The 8973-nt window shown below is 44.7% G+C and overlaps 3 non-coding genes across 3 annotated transcripts in view; all 3 read right to left on the reverse strand.

Moving 5' to 3' along the window:
- The window catches only part of LOC148165202 (large subunit ribosomal RNA), a 4041-nt gene extending 3191 nt beyond the window's left edge, over positions 1 to 850 (reverse strand). The window contains exon 1 of the ribosomal RNA XR_015771678.1: positions 1 to 850. This exon is cut by the window's left edge and continues 3191 nt beyond it. This is a non-coding gene — a ribosomal RNA (large subunit ribosomal RNA).
- A 658-nt stretch (positions 851 to 1508) lies between these two features.
- Positions 1509 to 1665, reverse strand: LOC148165203 (5.8S ribosomal RNA). The gene has a single exon (XR_015771676.1). It is a non-coding gene; the product is annotated as a 5.8S ribosomal RNA (ribosomal RNA).
- A 1616-nt stretch (positions 1666 to 3281) lies between these two features.
- LOC148165204 (small subunit ribosomal RNA) lies at positions 3282 to 5202 on the reverse strand. Its single transcript, XR_015771677.1, has one exon. It is a non-coding gene; the product is annotated as a small subunit ribosomal RNA (ribosomal RNA).
- Between the last annotated feature and the right edge of the window lie 3771 nt (positions 5203 to 8973).

Below are 8973 nucleotides of genomic sequence, written 5' to 3' on the forward strand. Positions count from 1 at the left end.
GCGTCGCAGATCGGCGTTTCAACGAGGTCTGTCCGAGAACACCTCAGCGAACAGCCACCCGGGGACGGGACCGGCACCAGGTCCGATCACCATCACGACGGGCGCGCTTGCCGAAGGTCGGACGCTAACTGTGTAGCGGCCCCGCGCCATCTGTATACCGTCGAGCGAGCCGATCGGGAAACACCACGGGTTCATTCGGCGAACGGCGAACCGTCCGAACGAGCTCCACCGCGGGCCTTAGACCGGCACTCAACGGATCGCGACGTCCTACAGGGGGAGAAGTGCACGCGTTCGACGGCAGATCGACAAAACGAAAGGTGCAAACGACGCGTACGCCATCTGTCACACGATCGTCCAGCGCCGCCATCGAGTCACGCTGAATCTCCCCTTTCGACCTTTCGGGTTTCTCAGGTTTACCCCTGAACGGTTTCACGTACTATTGAACTCTCTCTTCAAAGTTCTTTTCAACTTTCCCTCACGGTACTTGTTCGCTATCGGTCTCGTGGTCATATTTAGCCTTAGATGGAGTTTACCACCCACTTAGGGCTGCACTCTCAAGCAACCCGACTCTGAGGAGAGAGTCCTCCCGTTATCGGCAGCGGTCGCTACGGGCCTGGCACCCTCTATGGGCTGTGGCCCCGTTCAAGATGGACTTGGACGCGCCGCACGATCTCGGGATGACGGATCCTCCCTAACACCACATTTCCCGGCGTCCGGTTTCGGCCGCGGGATTCGGTGCTGGGCTTCTCCCTGTTCGCTCGCCGCTACTGAGGGAATCCTAGTTAGTTTCTTTTCCTCCGCTTAGTAATATGCTTAAATTCAGCGGGTAGTCTCACCTGCTCTGAGGTCGCATATGAAAAATAAAAATTTTTCATTCGGTCATTTCGACGATCACGACACGTCTCCCATTCCTTGCTATACGTGTTCGTCATTTTTCTTTTTAAAAAATGGCTAAGTTTACAGAAACGCTTACGATCTGACGTCTGTCGCGATTTGCATTACACGTCTCGGACACGACGACCGTCTATAACGTTCTCAACCTTAAAACGCCATTTTTTTTTTTAAATGACGACATGTTGAAGAAATAGGACGTGCTACGCCGAAAGACCAGCCAACAACTACAACAAGTAGTAGTTGGTCGCTTTCGCGTCTTAAGATGTCGCGCAAATTTACTCGCTGCACGAGAAACGCACACAAACACACGATTCTACGACACACCACGCAAGAACATGTGCCGACGTAAACACTTTCGTATTTATGATTCGCAAGGTGGACGTCCGACGGACTTTGTAAAAAAAAAATACAAAGCATACCCGTCCCGTCCTTTTTGACGAAAAAACACGCTCGAGTAAACGTCTCGGCACACGTTCGAGGCGTGCGTCGTTATATCGTGACGTAAGTGACGATCACGTACATTAATGAGTACCTATTCGACGCGTCGCAACACATCCAACACGCTCCGACGTTTTCGTCCGAAAACGAAAACCGAGCAGTCTTTGAAATTGACACGACCCTCAGCCAGGAGTGGTCCGGGAACATTATATCCGAGGACCGCAATGTGCGTTCGAAATGTCGATGTTCATGTGTCCTGCAGTTCACAAGTTGACGCGCAATTAGCTGCGTTCTTCATCGACCCACGAGCCAAGTGATCCACCGTTCAGGGTAATCTTTTTAAAATTTAAACGCTCGTTCCACAAGAACCCCGATCATGCCGATCGTCCAGCTGTCTATACACGTCTTGCAAAAATTTTTGCGTACGTGCGTACATCCGAAACGAAAATGATCTTCGTGGTTCCGAAACGTGCCACGTCTAAAATTTCGGTGTTGTGGTATGGATATTTATGATTCTCGCTCTTAATTGTCTTTCGTCCGTACTTTCTCGTCTGAAAGGGAACGCGATCGTCGGTCTCAGTTTTACGCGTACGAAAAAATTAAAAAAAATATTAACCCAAACACAAATTTGTATCCGCGCACCGAAAAAGAAGCACTTTTCTTTTTCACGCGGTCTCCGCTTTTACACGCAAAGTACGAGCATGTATGTGTGAAGATGGGACATGTTCGATACGATTTTAATTAGGAATTTGCCAATTTCCTTTTTCTCAGCAATAATTTTAATAAATAATGCTGCTTTCTCTCATAAACTACATTTTCGGTAGTTTTCCTTTATTGTGTCTTTCATTTAGTGTGCGTGTGTCAAGCACTTTAAAAAGTGTGACGAAGAGACGGTTTTTGATCGATCGGAATCAACACATCATTACATCATCGTACTCGTTATGAAAAAGCGAATTAGTATCCGCCGTAAGCGAAAAGAGATTTTCGCGGGCGGTCTTTGTGTTCGTGTTTCAATTTTCTTTCTATATTTTTTCGTCGCCAAACCGAAGACAGATCGTGAATTTTGACGAAAAAATCTATAGACGTGCCAGACTGAGCGTCTAACATAAAATCCTCAAGTTTACCGTTCTATATCGTGACTTAATGACGATTGACGGTGTATATAATTTTGAAATGGTGCAGTCGTACGCTCCGTAAAGAGAATTTTACCGTTTCTAACGAAATCACTTTACCACATCTACCAAAAACATTAAAAAAGCAAGGTGTGATGTGTGTGTGATCGCTCGTTTAACGGCGCTTTCAAAAAACTCTTTGAAGCGTCTAACGACGAACATCATTCACGCGAATCGTAAAATCGGGAGCGTTTCTCGCCGGTCCCGTAGCCGGGCGTAAATCATTTAAAACCCACGGAGTCGTAACCTAATTCGACACCTGCGATTTTCTTCTTTCTCGACTACTCTGCTACATCCTCTCCGTGTGTCCGAAAAAAGAGGACTTCTAACGTCTTTCGACTTTCGCGGTGGAGTTCACAACTTTCCGCGATCCGGTCGAAAAACCGAAAGCGTCCCTCCTTTTTTCCATCATTGGAAAAGATCGAGAGATAGTACAAAAAAAATCAAAAAATCTAGGTACCCGAAGAAACAGCCGTATGCCCGAGCGAATTCGGTTTTTCTCGTTCAAAAAAGGTGAAAAACTCGATCGCAAGGACCGGCGCTGCGGGCCAGCGTAACGCTATTGTTTTTCCGAATATGTACGATTCGTAGTTCAAAACGTCGTACACACGGTGTTTCAAAAAGAAACAAGCAACGGCACGACAAAAGATCGTGCCGTCGACTCCATGTCATCGACGACGGTGTTGTAAAAACATAAAGTGTACATCGACACGATCAAATAAAAATGCATAATAATAAATTATACATATGTCAAAATTCGTGTGTACGAGGACACGTTAATGATCCTTCCGCAGGTTCACCTACGGAAACCTTGTTACGACTTTTACTTCCTCTAAATGATCAAGTTTGGTCATCTTCCCAGCGACATCGACGACGTCGAAACGCCATCGCGTACCGGTCCGAAGACCTCACTAAATCATTCAATCGGTAGTAGCGACGGGCGGTGTGTACAAAGGGCAGGGACGTAATCAACGCGAGCTTATGACTCACGCTTACTGGGAATTCCTCGTTCATGGGGAACAATTGCAAGCCCCAATCCCTAGCACGAAGGAGGTTCAGCGGGTTACCCGGACCGCTCGGTCAGGGAGGACACGCTGATTCCTTCAGTGTAGCGCGCGTGCGGCCCAGAACATCTAAGGGCATCACAGACCTGTTATTGCTCAATCTCGTGCGGCTAGAAGCCGCCTGTCCCTCTAAGAAGAATTGTTTGTACGCCGACAGTAAAAACCGCGCACGACCACCGGGCGAACCCAGGATCGACGGGCCTTTGGGATGTCGAAATACGCCTATTTAGCAGGCTAGAGTCTCGTTCGTTATCGGAATTAACCAGACAAATCGCTCCACCAACTAAGAACGGCCATGCACCACCACCCACCGAATCAAGAAAGAGCTCTCAATCTGTCAATCCTTCCGGTGTCCGGGCCTGGTGAGGTTTCCCGTGTTGAGTCAAATTAAGCCGCAGGCTCCACTCCTGGTGGTGCCCTTCCGTCAATTCCTTTAAGTTTCAGCTTTGCAACCATACTTCCCCCGGAACCCAAAAGCTTTGGTTTCCCGGAAGCTGCCCGCCGAGTCATCGGAAGAACGTCGGCGGATCGCTAGCTGGCATCGTTTATGGTTAGAACTAGGGCGGTATCTGATCGCCTTCGAACCTCTAACTTTCGTTCTTGATCAATGAAAGCGTTTTTGGCAAATGCTTTCGCTTCTGTCCGTCTTGCGACGATCCAAGAATTTCACCTCTAACGTCGCAATACGAATGCCCCCATCCGTTCCTATTAATCATTACCTCGGGGTTCCGAAAACCAACAAAATAGAACCGAGGTCCTATTCCATTATTCCATGCACACAGTATTCAGGCGAAGTTTTAGCCTGCTTTAAGCACTCTAATTTGTTCAAAGTAAACGTGCCGGCCCACCTCGACACTCAATGAAGAGCACCGCGGCGGGATTGAGTTGGGCCGCCCTCTCGAGCTAAGCCCACCGGCAGGACGTCCCGCGGCACGCCAGTTGACACCGCGAACGATGAACCGGCGGCGCGGGACACAGATTCGACTACGAGCTTTTTAACCGCAACAACTTTAATATACGCTATTGGAGCTGGAATTACCGCGGCTGCTGGCACCAGACTTGCCCTCCAATTGATCCTCGTTAAAGGGTTTAGAGTGTACTCATTCCGATTACGGGGCCTCGGATGAGTCCCGTATCGTTATTTTTCGTCACTACCTCCCCGTGCCGGGAGTGGGTAATTTGCGCGCCTGCTGCCTTCCTTGGATGTGGTAGCCGTTTCTCAGGCTCCCTCTCCGGAATCGAACCCTGATTCCCCGTTACCCGTTACAACCATGGTAGGCGCAGAACCTACCATCGACAGTTGATAAGGCAGACATTTGAAAGATGCGTCGCCGGTGCGAGACCGTGCGATCAGCGTAAAGTTATTCAGAGTCACCAAGTTGTACGATGACGGAGACCGCCACCGATTGGTTTTGATCTAATAAAAGCGCTCCTTCCGTTTCCGGTTGGAGCTCTGTTTGCATGTATTAGCTCTAGAATTACCACAGTTATCCAAGTAAATGTGGGTACGATCTAAGGAACCATAACTGATTTAATGAGCCTTTCGCGGTTTCACCTTAATTTGGCTTGTACTGAGACATGCATGGCTTAATCTTTGAGACAAGCATATGACTACTGGCAGGATCAACCAGGGAACTGCGTTCTTGTTTTAAAATAAGAGAGTTTTAGTCTTTCTTTCCTTCTAGTCATATAAGCTACAATAATCGTAGAATTTCGGAAAGACACCTGCTGCTCTTATAAAAAACTGAACACTTTCCTATTATTGTTTTGAAGAAAGTGTGCGTGTCTGCGAAACGAAAACCTCGTAAGAAGAGACGTAACGCCACGCGATCTTTCTGGATGGAAAATTTTTCGACATTTTTTTCACATCATCCTTGATTGAATCTCCTGCAACAATTTTATTCTTATTCATCCGTTCTAAGTTGTCGTCGTCGTCGAAATAAATAATTTGTACACACTTCGGGGTACACGTTTGTCAAAATTCATGAAATGCAACGTAACATTTTTACTTTAATAAATTTTTACAGTGCATTCAGATCGACTAAACGAACAACGACGGATGAATTGATTTATGGATTTTTATTTGTTGCGACTCATCGGAGGAGAGAGTGAAGAAAAAATAATCCAATATCATGGTTACGGAATAATTTTCTATGACTTTTTCATCCTTGTTTGAATCTTGCAACAATTAATTTTATTCATCCGTTCTAAGTTGTCGTCGTCGTCGAAATAAATAATTTGTACACATTTCGGTACACGTTTGTCAAAATTCATGAAATGCAAACGTAACATTTTACTTTAATAAATTTTTACAGTGCATTCAGATCGACTAAACGAACAACGACGGATGGATTACTTATTTTTGTTGCGACTCATCGGACGAAAAGTAGAAACATAATCCTCCATTGTAATATAGTTTTTACGGAAAATTTTTCTTTTATTTTATATCCTTGATTGAATGCTGCATTTTATCCGTCTTTTTTTCGTCAAAAACAGAGATCAATGCGATTCATCGGACGAAGAAATAATTTCCCAGTTCAAAATTTAGAGATTTTTGGGCACATCGACTTGAAATTTTATCGTAAAGAAAAAATATCGTCGTCGACAAGCAAAAGTTCAAACATTCTCCATACTCTTCGCTAGATTGAAAGCGACGGTTTATTGTGAGATTTCTCTTTAGAAATATTCACACGTTACGAGTTTATGAAATTTTATTTATTTCAAAATTCTCGCTCGGACTTTAGTGAGTTGACGCATTTGTTAATTTTTGGTCGTTCTGACACGAACACATAAAATCTTTGATTGCATTTGGACCGCTAACATAGAAACGCTCGCCGCATCCGCAATCTCGCTGTGCATGGTCAATGGCAAGATTTGTCATCCCTCAAACGATGGTGGGTCCACAGGGTACACATTCCGGCCATCGTCCCAACTACGGGTAAGTCGCGGTGTACGAGAGGTAACAAGATAATCGGACGCACATAAAATCACATTTCGATCGTACGCTTTTGTCCGCTGCTACATACCACCACTACTATCCCTATATATGCCAGCGCGGCAGCGTTCAGCTCTGAATCACTCGATGCGCGAAACGGTCGAAATCCCATAGCGCGCCGGCCGCTCGCTATGGGCGAGGGGTCGGGTAAATCGGTCTGATCGCTCGGTGCAAAAGTCCGTTTGGGTACTTAGAGACGGAATTTTAAAATTCTGATTTCGCAGATCAATTTCAAGGGTCATTAGGACTCGAATGCCGTTAACGGTGTTTTGAAAAAAATATTTTTTACGTTTTTACGGCATTTCGACCGAACACCTCAGTTCCGACTTCGGACTTAGAATAATTTTCATCAAAATTTCGAACGCCTCAGTTTCCAGAGGGTTTTAGATCCCGTTTAGTTAGGGGTTTGAAATTATCACAGCCACCCTTGTTTGGTGTTAGTTCGACCGTAACTTTTGTTCGTTTGCATTTAATTTCGATTTTTCTGGGACTTTTGGTCAATGTAAATTTATCAACCGCTACACTTCCGACTTCGGACTTAGACGAATGAGCGCCGAACGCTACAGTTTCGACTTCGGACTTAGAAAAATTTCGCTCGACCGCCACAGTTTCGAATTGGACTTAGAAAAATTTCGGTCGAACGCCTCAGTTTCGAATCGGACTTAGAAAAATTTTGGTCGACCGCTACAGTTTCGACTTCGGACTTAGAAAAATTTCGTTCGAACGCTACAGTTTCGACTTCGGACTTGGAAAAATTTCGCTCGACCGCCACAGTTCCAACATGAGACTTAGAAAAATTTTTATCAAAAATTCGAACACCTCAGTTTCGACTACGGACTTAGAAAAATTTCGCTCGACCGCCACAGTTCCTATTTCGGACTTAGAAAAATTTTCATCAAAATTTCGAACGCCTCAGTTTCCAGAGGGTTTTAGATCCCGTTTAATTAGAAGCTTGAAATTATAAAATCTACCTTCTATCGATGTTAGTTCGACCCAAACATTTGTTCGTTTGCATTTAATTTCGATTTTTCTCGTACTTTTGGTCAATGTAAATTTGTCAACCGCTACACTTCCGACTTCGGACTTAGACGAATGAGCGCCGAACGCTACAGTTTCGACTTCGGACTTAGAAAAATTTCGTTCGAACGCTACAGTTTCGACTTCGGACTTGGAAAAATTTCGCTCGACCGCCACAGTTCCAACATGAGACTTAGAAAAATTTTTATCAAAAATTCGAACACCTCAGTTTCGACTACGGACTTAGAAAAATTTCGCTCGACCGCCACAGTTCCTATTTCGGACTTAGAAAAATTTTCATCAAAATTTCGAACGCCTCAGTTTCCAGAGGGTTTTAGATCCCGTTTAATTAGGAGCTTGAAATTATAAAATCTACCTTCTATCGATGCTAGTTCGACCCAAACATTTGTTCGTTTGGATTTAATTTCGATTTTTCTCGGACTTTTGGTCAATGTAAATTTGTCAACCGCTACACTTCCGAGTTCGGACTTAGACGAATGAGCGCCGAACGCTACAGTTTCGACTTCGGACTTAGAAAAATTTTGTTCGAACGCTACAGTTTCGAATTGGACTTGGAAAAATTTCGGTCGAACGCCTCAGTTTCGAATCGGACTTAGAAAAATTTTGGTCGACCGCTACAGTTTCGACTTCGGACTTGGAAAAATTTCGATCGAACGCCACAGTTCCGACTTTTTTTCGAAACTGTAGCGTTCAGTCAAATTGCCGTAAAAACGTAAAAAACTTTTTTTACAAAACATGGTCGACAGCATTCGAGTCCTAATAATCCTTGAAATTGATCTGCGAAATCAGAATTTTAAAATTCCGTCTCTAAGTACCCAAACGGACTTTTGCACCGAGCGATCAGACCGTTTTACTCTACCCCTCGCCCATAGCGAGCGGCCGGCGCACTATGGGATTTCGATCGTTTCACGCATCGAGCGATTCAGAGCTGATCGCTGCCGCGGTGGCATATATAGGGAGTAGTGATGGTAAGTGGCAGCGATGACGGACAAGTACGCACGATGAATGGATTGACATGAAATCAAATGTGCGCGTCCGTACGATCTGTTACCTCTCGTACATCGCGACCCCGTTTAATGATATTATGCTAAATTAAAAATAAAAATACATCGATGAAATAAAAAGTGGTAAGTCTCTAGAAAGACAATATACCGCTGTGAATAAAAATTTCTCGATGAATAGCGAAATGTGAATTAGTCCGCCTGTAACGTGCATTTTGCGAACGAATTAGCTAATTCACCGCTAGTTAAAAAACGTGACCACCCAGTGCTCTTATCCAAAGTCGTCTGCAAATGAGATGAAATTAATAATCTTGACTCTAATGCAGACGACAAATTGAATTGAATAATTTACTTGAATAATGTGACGGATA

Source organism: Gnatocerus cornutus, unplaced genomic scaffold, assembly GCF_029298725.1.
Source record: "Gnatocerus cornutus isolate USDA-ARS CGAHR unplaced genomic scaffold, icGnaCorn1.1 ctg00000533.1, whole genome shotgun sequence".
Taxonomy (NCBI): Eukaryota; Metazoa; Arthropoda; class Insecta; order Coleoptera; family Tenebrionidae; genus Gnatocerus; species Gnatocerus cornutus.